Consider the following 12,648-nt stretch of genomic DNA (forward strand, 5'->3'; position numbering starts at 1 on the left):
TTATATTTAAACCACACTGATTCGAGGCAAGTGTTCACATAGGAAACAAACTCATGGCTATTCCCAGCTGAGCACTTACCCACAGACGGGGGGCACTGGAAGGGGCATGGAGCCCCCTGTTCTGTGCTTCTGCACTGTGGTGTGGCCAGCTGGGTTCCTGTTGTTCCTAGGGACTGCTGAGAGACTTTGTTGGGTGCAGTGCTGGAGTATGGTGTGATAGGAGCTGAAGTAAACCTCATGATGACCCCAGTCCAGTGGGAATACCTACAGGAGAAAGACAAACACTTGAACTTGCAGCTTATTCTTCAAAATAGAGCTATAAAACCTTCTGAAGGCATCCGGAGAGGTAAAAATTTATAGCTCTGAATATAAAACATTCTAAATTCAAGTGAGATACTGACTTCAAGACACTTTTTTTTTTTTTTTTTCCCTCCACTGTGAGCTTTTTCAGTATCATATATGCTAACTTCCTGCCTTTCCCTGTACTGCAGGAAGGGTGCTCACCATTTCTGTGCTCTGTTACAGGTGCATTTTCCCCTTAGATTGCCTAATTGGTTTATATAATTAACTTAAACCTGGAGCAATTGTTCCTAATCTGTGCTTAGCTTGTGGTTTTCAGCCTGTGTCACACTTGAAAAGAAGCTTCTGGGCCTGTGAGTGCACTCATTACACTTTCAGCTGCATCCAGTTGATTAAATACGAGGTGCTGCTTCCTTCTGAAAACCTTGTCTCTCTAATAAATCTTCGGAGGCATAAAGCAGAGATTCTGCACATCCTAATGCACGTCGTGCAAGGAGCAGGGATTTTTGAGTCTGTAACATTGGTTGGGTTAGGAGCTGGTAATAGGGTTTGATGGACCTACGCTGACAATGTTCAGGAGCCAAAGGAAACAAACTGTGCTGGCAGCTTGCATTTTTCTCTTAGAGGGGACTACGGTGATTTCCCTGATACTGCTGCACTGGCATGTGAAGCAAAGCTGTCTGTTATCACTCACGCTTCAAGTGCTGAGAGAAACTTTAGAGCCCGCGATCATCTTCTATTCAGGAGCAGAGGTAGTTCTTGCTGTGGGAAATCTCCCTGGGAAATCTGTCTCTGAGATCTCCCAGCTCCTCTGCCAGAGGTGTTCTGCCAATTTGAGGGAAAAGAATCGTTCTTATAAATAAATCCTGCAGCAAGCATCCGAGGTGAGGGACGCCGGGAAAAAGGTGTGTTCTTGGAAAAGTGAAAAAAGTGCAGAGTGATGGGGTGGGGGAAAGCATATTGAGCCACCCTCTTTGTGAGGAGAAGGCTAAGGCTCTTGTTTTAGGGTAAGGGCTGCTCCTGGCCTAAGGGTGGGAAGGGAGCTCCTTTGCCAACACCCTTTTATTTGCTTCTGGGGGCAGAGATGGCTCTGTTTCAGGGTGTGAAGTAAGGCACATCCCCTTGTTCACTCCATGTAGCGCCTGTGTGATCCCAAAGTGTGATGTCCAACATGGGTGGGTACCTCTGTTTGAGGCATAGTTGTGTTTTGCTGTGGTCACAGCACTTTGATATTGAGTGGGCAGCATTGGGGTCTGCTGCAGGGTGAAGGTTGCTTGGTGCTTAGGAGCTGTAGATATATGCAGAGGGCTCCTCTGGTGATGTGAACACTTCCAGCTCCTTGCTGCTGCCAGGTTTCTTTGCAGTGTGGTGCTCCTCCACAACAGTAGGGTTGTGAGCCTGGCAAACAGGGGAGGCCAAGCTGGTGTTCACAGATGTTGCACTGAGGTTTATGGACAGATTTCCTTTGACATCTTCTGTTCAAAAGAGCTTCAGGTCCTTCTTGCAATGGCTGGTGGCAGAAGTTGACCCCAGGCTGGGACTGGGCAGCCCACAGGGGTTAGAGCAGCCCTGCGGCCCCACACAGGTGCTCAGGAGAGGAAGATGTAGATGTGCTTTGGAGTTGTTTGTTCTAAATGCACCAAACAAAAACATTTTTTACCATAACTCCCTTCCAAGCAGAAAAATGCCTTGATAAACATCCTTGTTCTTCACCAAAACTGTCAGTGCATTTTTCGACCTTCCCAAAATCTATTTCAGCACTGAAGATGAATGCAAATAATTTCCACGTATAACATTTTTATTTTCTGGGAGAAACAAACATAGCTACTGTGAAGGGAAGCCTCGCTTGAAATCGTCTCTCTGTATACCCTGAGCATGAAGGCCAGTACTTTATAAGACTCACAGTATTGGTAACTTGGCAACTTTTAAATCATGAAAGATTTACATAAGTGCTGCAGAGTTGGAAATGTTTTATGACATGTTCATTCACACTAAATCAGGCTCTGCCTTTTTAGAGTTTTCTTTCTAGACAGTTATGCAAATGCAAAAAGACAGGAATGGATTTAAAATGATTTTCAGCACTGGCAGATTAGCAGAAAGTGACAGACTGCCACAAAACACTGCCATCTCTGCTCCTGCAGACTTCCAGCTCTGGTAGGGATAGGATGGGCAGCAAAGAGAAGAAGGAGGAAGAGATTAAGGGTTTTAGTTTTCTTGTCGTTATTGGAACCTTTATGTGCTTGGGTGGGATGATGAGTCTGTTTCTGCAAAATGGCTGTTATGAAACCATAAGGGTTATAGAGAAACCAAATTCACACCTTGTCCGAGCCTGGTGTGTAACTTCTCAGGCTGAGAGAGTTGGGGGTGTTCAGCCTGGAGAAGAGAAGGCTGCAGGAGACCTCACAGCGGCCTGACAGGGCCTAAAGGGGCTGCAGGATAGCTGGGGAGGGACTCTGTGTCACGGGGTGGGGTGATAAGGTGAGGGGTGATGGTTTTAGTTGAAAAAGGGTAGGTTCAGATTAGATATAAGGAGGAATTTCTTTACTTTGAGGGTTTTGAGGCTGCCCAGGTAAGCTGTGGATGCCCCATCCCTGGGGGTGTTCAAGGCCAGGCTGGATACGGCTTTGAGCAACCTGACCTAGTGGGCCCATGGCAAGGGGCTGGAATTAGATGATCTTTAATGTTCTTTCCAACCCAAACCATTCTATGATGATTGTTTACCCATCTTTAACTGAAAACGAGCTAGGAAACTTCTCCTTGTGGTCATATCCAAGGGCTGGATCCCGCAGAGCATCTACACTGATAACTCTTTCTTGTTTAAGTGGCTGCACTTATTTTCTGCTCTGGATATAGGGGAGTTGAACTAGCTTCTACCACATGATGGGCACAGGGCAGAATTACCCTGTCCTGTTGCTGCCCCACCCCAAATCCCCCAAATTAGAAGTGCGGTGTTGAATACCCCTCATCAAAAAAGGCATTTCTCAGAACATTGAAAAGCTCAGCTCTCCCTCTGGTCTTCTAAAGGCTGCATTGCCCATTGTATTTTCTGTGTGCTTTCAACTTGCATGCATCTGCAGTTCTTAATGGATGATTAATTGGCTTAACGTAAAAGATAAATTCATGGAAATAACCTCCTGTGTCAGAGCCCTGCACCCTGCCGAGGTAGGCTACTCATCATACAATCCCCATGGATATCTGATATAATTTGCAAAGAATAATGCCTAAAAGGACTCGAGTTGATAGGGTCTGGTCTCTGTCACCAGCCTGGCTGTCCATGACTCAGGTGACGTGCTGAGGACAGAGGTATTTGTACTTGCAACCTTCACTTTGATTTATGAGTCCTTTGCTATACAATCATACATTCTCTGAAGGCCAAAGAAACTGAAGAAATCCAGAATAGCCCCATAGATAATTGGCTTTTGAATTGAATTCTTTGTCAAATTTTTTATTTGGGACCTACTCAGGCGGACTGAATCACTGTTTTGCTTTGAAAACCATGATATATATATATATGTGTGCGTGTGTGCATATATATGTGTATATATATATATATATATATATCAAGTCACTAAATAATAGATGTCAGAGCATTCCTATTTTCTTTGGAGTACACTTACATAGCTCTTACAGGGCTTTTTTGGCAATGTTCAGTCAATCTGCGTGTCCATTAGCCTAGCTCAGCAGGGAACTTTGAGGAAACCCTAAAAGCACAAGATTTTTTTGCCTTGTGTTCCCACAGTAGCCAGCACTGAGAGATCCTGGCTGGCTGCAAGGCCTGGGGATTGTTGTGCTTTTTGAAAAGTTCTCCTCACTTTCAGGACACTTTCTGCTCCCGGTCTGCTTCCTACCTCACACGCCTCAGAATCTGCAAGATTTCTTCCATGTTTTCAGAGTTGTGTTGCCAATCTCCAATCACAAGTTCATGAATTATCCACTCCTCCAGTACAAATTATATCTCTTGATGCTGATATTTCACCAACCTGCTGCAGTCCAGGCTGGTTTCTCTGTTCCTATCAAGTCCTTGCCTGTCTCTCTAGTATCTCCTCATAGGCATCCAGCTCTTGGCTCAAGCTCACTGAGTGTGAAACCAGCTCCTCCACCCCACATCTCTGTCACCTCCCTCTTTAGTCCCTGAGCTGTGCTACAATGGCCTGAGCAAATACACTCTGGGGAGGTGAAGTTTTCTGCCGCAGAAGGCAAAAGCCCTTTCAGTAACACAGGAGGTGTCACACAGAGTGTGTTTTTATGGCTATTTTTACAGCTCTTATTATACCTTAGATCTAGAACAGATCCTTACAATTGCTCATAATTGCCGGTCTTTGGCACTTCATAAATCCTCTTCCTCAAAATATGCAGCTGGGGAAGAATAACCTGCCCACCGAGTGACACTCTTACTGGAGGGAAAATAATGAGAAACATGGAGTGTGGGAGCAACAGGCTTTCTGGACAATTGTAAACAGCAATCATGCTTAAAAGCATCATCATCTGATGGCAGAGCATTCAGCAGCAGAAAGAGAAACGCTGTGTTTAATGAATTAAATTGTTCATTGAAAATAATGGACCATTTCTGACTTGCAGGTACTTAGTGACTTGTTGTGATGTTGTAGCCCTTCATCTGCGCAGGGAGCGAGCTGCTTCTGCACCTGCTTTCTCCAGAGCTGGCTGCTTTCGTGCCTTCTATGCCTTCTATGTCTTCTAATTCTGTTCATTCCATGGAGTTGTCTCAGGTAATTCTGTTGTAAAATAACTGCTGTGCATATGCCAACAACATATGTGGAAAACAGATATCTTTAAATATTTCTGCATCAGTTCTCTCAGGTAACTCCTTGTCTCAAACTTAAAGAAGGTCTTGGATTAATGGATAAGACTCGGGCAGCACACTCATGGTTCAAGCAGGGAGGTGGATCCTCATGTCCTGTAGCTTGGTTTTGTTTCTACACCAGTGCAGCAAGCAGGAGTACCACATTTCCCCTGTCCTTTTCCTAGGACCACGTTTTCCCTGTCCTTTTCCTAGGACCAACTCCTTATGCTTGTATTTAACACAAGTCAACTCTTCAAAGCATTGAGGAAATCTTAAGTCTCATAACTGGTTGAGAATATGTAACAGAAGATGAGGTTCTCCCTGGTGAGAAGAAAAGACACATACAGGCTATGGCCCCTTGCTGCGGGCCACCCCCAGCAGCCAGCCAGGTACCAGGAAGAAGCTGTCTTCTCCTTTGGGTGGCTTATCCTTAGCATGGGCCTCCTTGGGCCATTGTCTTTGCGAGGCTTTTATGGATTTACATGTAAGCACCTGAAATTCCAGACTTCAGGGGTTTTGTGGTGTGTAAGAAAGGTGATGCCGTGAGTCTTTGTCCAATACCCCATGTCCCAGGAATGGAGCTGGGATTGGTATGTGAAGGCAGATGCAGGTGGACGTTTAACCAAAGCACTGCTGATGGTGATAGATTTCCATCTGCTGGGCTGCGTTTTCCACCCCAAAAGGCTCTATGGAGAGTGGCGTGATGGCTTATAGTGCTTGGGGGAGTCCCTTCTGCATCAGCAGTGATTAAAGCACCCTTCATGGGAGCTGCTGAGGTGGAAAGCGCTGCGATTACCAAGCTGATAGCCTGGGATTGCTATTGACAGGCAAATTGGGCAATTCTCCTCTGGCTGATTAGACCAGATGTGCAGGACATTTTTAATAAACTGCAAAACAATTGAGATGATTTGATAACAAACCTGGAGAGAATGGATTAATAATTTAAGCATCAAGCAAGTATGGTCTTTGACAGTCGTGTTTTGCAGCAGGCAGGGTAACACTCCCTGTCGGCGGCTGTGCTGCCCACCTGCCCCAAATGAAACCTGGCAGACCTCATCAGCCCGGTGCCTGGCACTCCAGTTAAAATACATATTAAAAGAAAAAATAATCCAGTGCTCAGATGCTGGATTAAGCTCCTTGATTTGTCTGATGAATTAAATATTTGTTCTGATGTGATGAGGGGTGCAAAGGGGCTCACTGATGCAGGGGTTGGTCGAGGCATTGATGGAGATGCAGAGGTGCTCATCACAGCCAGGCAGAGAGAGAAATGTGATCAATTAATGCGATGTGCGGTCATCAATGCCATCGTTGTACCTACTGCAGACTGAATCTGTTAGGATAGATGGGGTGAGCTGTGGGAATGGCTTAGGAAAAGGCGGTTCTGCTGTGGTGGAGAAGTGGTGCTCTCATTCAAAACTGGACCTGCTCTGATTTGGCATCCTAACAGACTTGCTCCAACCCGTTTCTGTCAAGGTTGTATTTGTTTTTGAACATCACTGTTGTTTTTTCTTGGGCGTTTCTTTTTAAAATAAGAGTAGGCATTCTAATAAATGCTGACACAGAGCCAAATATTGGACTGTTCAAATCTGTCAGATTAGAGAAAAGCATTAAAGAAATTAAATTTCATGAAGGCTTATTACAAGGGACAATTAGCGAGAACCAGAATCCTTATCAGGTGGCAACTGTGTCTTCAAAATACAGGGGAGCACTGATTTGGGTCGTTAGACCAGAGGCTGTGGGGCAGGCACCATTAAATTTATTTATTGCAGAGCTTGTGATGAGAAGGTAGGTGGTAATGTCTCAGAAACCCCAAAATTATGAAAGTATAGTGGCCATTCTCTGCAAATCATCCTGTACATTTTTAAGGGATGCTCTGTCTCTTGCGATGTTGAGTCTGTATCTGGTGCAAGATGGTTCCCTACGTGAGCTCCCTGGGGAGGATATTCTCCTTCTGCTTGGATTGCTTCAGATCTCACCGGGACCATGTGTTTAAAGCACCCCAGTGCAGTCCAATTAGAGGCACTTTGCCTTTGATGGCCTCGAATAGAGGTATTTAACAGAAATAATTTAATAGCACCGGTGGACATTCAGCCGTGTGCTGTGCCAGTCCCTTCAGAGGTCTGGAGAACAGCAGGAGGCTGTTGCTGAGTTCAAGTAGCTTATTATTATCTGTACACGAGGGCTGTGTTTCATTTCTGTGCAAAAGGCAAGAGGCAAAAAGGCATGTACTTGGCTTCTTCTTACGAATTTAAGGATAGGAGGCAGCCTGCAAGCTTCTCTAGGCATGCTGTGTGTTATTTGAGCAGGAATGTTTGTTACTTTTCTAAGTTATTCTTACATGCAAGAAGTTGAAGTTACTCATGCAGGCAGTTCAAGAGAGGAGGTGAAATGGGTTGTGTGTTTATCCAGAACAGTAAGTCCTAGGGCTTTTGGTATCTTTGTTCAGAAAACTTATTGTTTTGGTCTGACCACTGCTGGCCATCTATGGTTCCCTTCTAACTAGGGATTTTGGTAGTGGTAGCTTGCTTGAACCATGCAGTGTGGGTGGCAAATGTGTTGGCTGCCTATTTCTGTGTTTTACCAGCAGACTGACTTCATAATATAACACAAGAGCAGGAGATTGACCACATTTGATTGGGGTTGATGGTGGTGTGTGGCGTCTTTCCCAGAGTCTTGTTTTTGGCAGTGAGTCCAGGGAACAAGACAAACAGGTGTTGATGTGTCCTCAAAGTACTATTCAAGACTCCAGGGCATTTACTTGCCCAAGATCTGTCCCCCACCCCTAAGTCTTGCCTTTGAAGTGTAAACTTTTAGCATCCCCAAGATGATTTAGCAGGTTCTACTGTTTATCGATGTTTGCAAATATATATACATATAAACCTACTGCCTGCCTGATAACTGCCATGTCCCTCTGGATCCTGTGGGTTTTTGGGTGTTTCTGTGCTCACCGAGGGCTTAGTGTGGCAGCACATGCTGGGGTAATGACGGACTAGGAACAGGAGATCTCTTGCTTTGGGCCATTGCTGCCAACTTGTGTAGTAATTTGGGACCCAAAGGATGCCTAAGCCCAACCAGCTTCATGGCATGATGTTAGCCAGGCAGCCCTATTGTCTTGTCCCTGGGTTTCTATGAGTTTTTTCTCATAGAGTGGGTGCAGCTGGAGAAAATTAGCCATTAAGCCAGCTTGCTTTTAGCTTATGATTAGTTTGATTTTTTTTTTTTTTTAAAGTTATCTCTGTTCAATTGCTCTTCTGGGAATCTCTGCATTAACACACAAATTGTTTTTAAGAATCTGAAGTTAAGAAGTTCTCCAGGTGCTTTTCAGTAACGGTGCACACACACTGGATTATGTAGGAAATTATGATTTTCAGATGCCAAGGCTTAGCTGACACAATACAGTTCACAAAAGAACAACATGAATTAATGGGATTATTAGATGAGATATCTCCAAGTACCATACAAGTGTGCTTTGGGGAGCACTCTGGCCATTGAGAAGTGCAGGAGATGCCTCCCTGCAGGGCTCCGTGCCCAGGCAGGGCTTTCCCATGTCCTCCAGGGAACTCCTGTCAGGAGCTGCAGGTTGGATCTGTGATCCCAAATGAGCAGGGATAAAGAGCTCTCCATCCTGTACATGCAAGTACAGCAGAGAAAAGTTGTTTTTGAAGTGTTTTTATAGTGGTTTTGAAGAGCTGTCTTGGTTCTCTACCTCGCACATTGCTGCCTGTTAAAGCCAGTTGCCTTAATTATCCAAGTCCAACTCTTCAGGACTGAGAGGGTATTAAAACTAATAAATGTAAAACATCTCTCTGTATCTTTCTCTGTTTCTATAGTGCTGGGCCTATGGATGAATCAATTAACCTCTCTACCTCATTTTCCTCATCCATAAAATGAGGCTAATAATTGCTTACATCACAAGAAGAGCTGAGAATGAATGTGCCTGGAAGGTGAGAAGTGGGCTATGAATAGTGATTGTGGTGAAACAGTAAAAGGAGAAAACCTGCCTCAAACAAGAATTTGTTTATGATATCCCTTTTAATGGAAGTGCTGGCATGAACTCCTCTTCACTAGGTTATGGAAATTTAGGACTGGAGAAAGTTTCTGAAGGAGCCATTTAGCTCGTTTGCATTTGCCTTGATTTATTAGCTGTGTTTTATCCTTCCAACATCTCCCTGCATCTGTGCAAGGGATCAGTCCCATGGTTTAAATATTTTTGGAAGCAGAAACTAGCAGGTCTGAGCATCAGGCCTTACGCAGAAGGGGGTTTCCAAGGGTGCCTGTTGTTTTCAGCCTCCACTGAGCTGAGCACTGATTTTGATGTGAGCAGCATGACTGCATGGCTATAAATTGGAGCAGGATGGGGCAGGATGGGTTTGTGCAGTGCAGATGTGCTGTACATCTACACCTCCCCATCCACCTTCTCCTAACTGTGTAATTACCTGACTTGCCCCCATGGAAATATCTGAGTTTTTAGGAGTCTTTATGGCAGTCACAAAAGAACTGAGTTGTTTTTTCCCATATAGTTATCTGTGTGATGGTGTCTAGAATGGATGCTACAGATGTTGAGAATCTGACGTATATTTTGAATTTGAGTGTTAAGCAATATACATGTAAGGTCATTAAATGCCCACAGAACTGATGAGAGTACACAGTCCGAGGTGAAGCTGCTGCCATGCCCACAGGTTTCGTGCTCATGCCATTTCCAGCCCACCACGGGAGGAGCAGTGGGCAGGGCTGAAGTCGTCAGAGAACAAAACTCTTCCGTCTGTCTTTCCGAACGCTACGTGTAGAAGTCCAGGTGCAATTAGGCTAAGAGCACTGAACAAATGTCTCTAAGAGAAAGAAGAAAGGGTGACTCATGGTATTTGTTCTCTTACTGCACAAGTTTGTATCCCTCTGTCTGACAGCAACATCAGAAATGTGAATCACTTCTGCATCAGCAGCAGCTGAACTTGGGCGCTGCTGGCAGCACGCTCAGCCGTGTCCGAGTGAATCACCGTCACGGAGCTGTCGCTGCCAGCCCAGAAGAGACGTACCCAGGAATTCCAGGCACTCGATGTGAATATTAATTCACAATCAACAGCATTTGCCCAGCTTTGTAAGCAGAAAAAAGAAAAATTGGGGTTACCATCAACAACTGCAGCTCCTGCACTGTGGCAAGGCTTTGTGGCTGGTGCTGGAGGGCAAAGCTGGGGGTGAAGGTCCGTGAGGAGGCTCCTGAGGATGTTGCATGGTGTGTAAGCACGACTGCTTTGTGACAGTTTTTCTTAAAGATGATCTTGGAGCTTTACAAGCCTTGAAAAGGCTCTGTGTTCCTGCTGAGGCAGCACAATGCTGCGCTCGGCTGGATTATTGGAGGTACAAAGCAAGGGTATGGTTTGCAGAAACGCTGAGCCTCCGCAAGTCTCTCGGTCTCCGTGTGGGCGCTCAGACAACTAGGCACAAATGTCTTGTTTAGGCAACACCCCAAATTTCTGTGAGAGCTGGAAACAGAAATCCAGGAGCCATGACCCCTATTCTTGACATTAAATCCCGGCCAAATTTCTTTTTGCTACATGTAATAAAATGACCTTTAGCTCAGGGAGACTGCAGGATTGACAAAGCTGGTTTGTGGTGGGTGCTTTGCTGAAGATGGATGTTACGAGAGTTTTGAGTAGCAAGTGCTGGAGCCCTGATCTGCTATGGGCTGGAAGATGTGTGGCCAACACCCTGCGGTTGTGGCGAGCGCAGTCCAGAGGGCTTCCTGGGGGCTGCTCCTTCTCCTTTGGTGGCAAAATGGAAAGGAAACCTCACCTTGAGCAGTGTGTCACTGCACACACTGGTGTTCCAGACACCACAGTGTGTGGCACGGCTCCTTATGAAGCTACCATCCCGTCCACATATAATTTTGCACATTACATGCTTCACAGGGATACAAGATCAAGGCAGGGAACTGCACTGACAACAATGTGGTCTGAGTGCCTGCACTGAAGCTAGAAAATGGCTGATGGTGAGTGTGTACCACTACGTCTGCAGTTAATTCTGGTCAAGTACTGGAAATAATTATATAGCCGAAATAGTTTTATATTGGGAAAGAAATAGCTCTTTGTGACATGTATTGCCTCTGGGCATTTGATTTCTTTAAGGGCTGATGCCACCTGAACCTGCAGGGAGCAGCAGGAGATGTTGGATGTCTGAGCTGGGGTGAATCGGTGGCAGTCTCATCTCCAAGCTGGATTTCCTTGGGTGGAGCTCAGTTTCTCTTAGGGATTTTGTGCCAAGTGTGAAGCTAGCTCAGTCCCTCACAAGTGATATATTGGCAGCAGCAGGGATATAACCGTGATTGTGCTAAGCAGCAGTTGCTCATATGGGATCCCTGTCTCGGTGCAAATCCCCGAGAGTTTTGCAAAGTTCCCTACGTGCTGGAAGAAGAAGCTGACTTTTCTATTTAAAGCTGAAGTATCATCCTGCTTCCTGTCTTCCAAATGTTCCCTGGGAAGAAATAAGGGAAGGAAGAACTGCCTTTGCCATCAGCTGGTGCAAAGCCCTGATAATCTGTTTGGCTTTGGTGCTCCGTGCTGAGGTGATGGCTTGTGCACCTATTCCCCCATTTCAGCCCTTAGGTGTGGATGCAGCTGGGTTGGGCAGTTGCAAGGTTGGGGTTTTGGGAGTCCCATAGCTAATATCAAGGGTCCTCCACCTTGGTGGGGTTAACTCTGGTGGCAAGAATTTTGTACTTTGTCTGTTCTCCTTCCCATGGGGAAGGTACAAAATGCAGTCTGATTTTGGGGCTGCTGGAAGGAGGGGTGAGAACTGGTGAGCTGCAGAGACCCTGACATAAAGAAGATCAAGATGCCCACAGAGAGATTTAGCTTCTGGAAACTTATTTAACATGGCTTTGAGTTGCAGAAAGCATTGCAAAGCCCTGAATCCTTCATGTCTTTAAGTGATAAGCTATTTTCTTGCCAACTTTATGTATCCAAAAAGGAAAAAAAAAAAAAAAAAGAGGTACCATTATTGTGATTACAGATAACACTCAACATCAGAAATGGATTTAGTAGAGCAAAAGGAAATGAAAGGTGTAAATTAAAACTCGATAATGATGAAGGATTTGCATGATACCAAATGCTGGGATACCTATTAGCCAATAAATAACCCTTGTGCTGGTTACCTCTGGGAGCAATGTTTGCATTTTAGGATAATTATTTCTTGTCTTGGGGCATTTACTAAGGAAAGACCTTTACTAAGACCTTTACTAAGAAAGTTAACAATAAATTTTTATAATTAAACTTCAAGATGAATTGAGACTTTGTAGGTGTAAATCTTTTAATTTGTGCCAATCTGTAATGTTTTGTTAGCACAATATCAACTAATTTATGGAAATACATCATTTATGGACATTTTCATACAAATGAAACAAAACTGACAATAATGGAGCGAGTAGCGTATTCTGATACTCCATGGATGTGACTTATTATGGAGCACAACTTCAGTTAGTTTTAAAAATTAAAAAAAAGGTTCTGACTTTTTTTTTTTTTTTTTTTTTTTTTTTTTTTTTTTTTTTTTTTTTT

At 44.6% G+C, this 12,648-nt stretch overlaps 1 long non-coding RNA gene across 3 annotated transcripts in view; it reads left to right on the forward strand.

The window, feature by feature from the left end:
- LOC311437804 overlaps positions 1–12,305 on the forward strand; it is a 47,189-nt gene extending 34,884 nt beyond the window's left edge. For all 3 annotated transcript variants that reach the window (XR_014693720.1, XR_014693721.1, XR_014693722.1), the window contains one exon: positions 8,932–12,305. This is a non-coding gene — a long non-coding RNA (uncharacterized lncRNA). The remainder of the gene's footprint in view (positions 1–8,931) is intronic.
- The last annotated feature ends 343 nt before the right edge of the window (positions 12,306–12,648 follow it).

This window comes from Aythya ferina (genome assembly GCF_964211825.1).
Source record: "Aythya ferina genome assembly, chromosome: 5".
In the NCBI taxonomy this organism is placed as follows: Eukaryota; Metazoa; Chordata; class Aves; order Anseriformes; family Anatidae; genus Aythya; species Aythya ferina.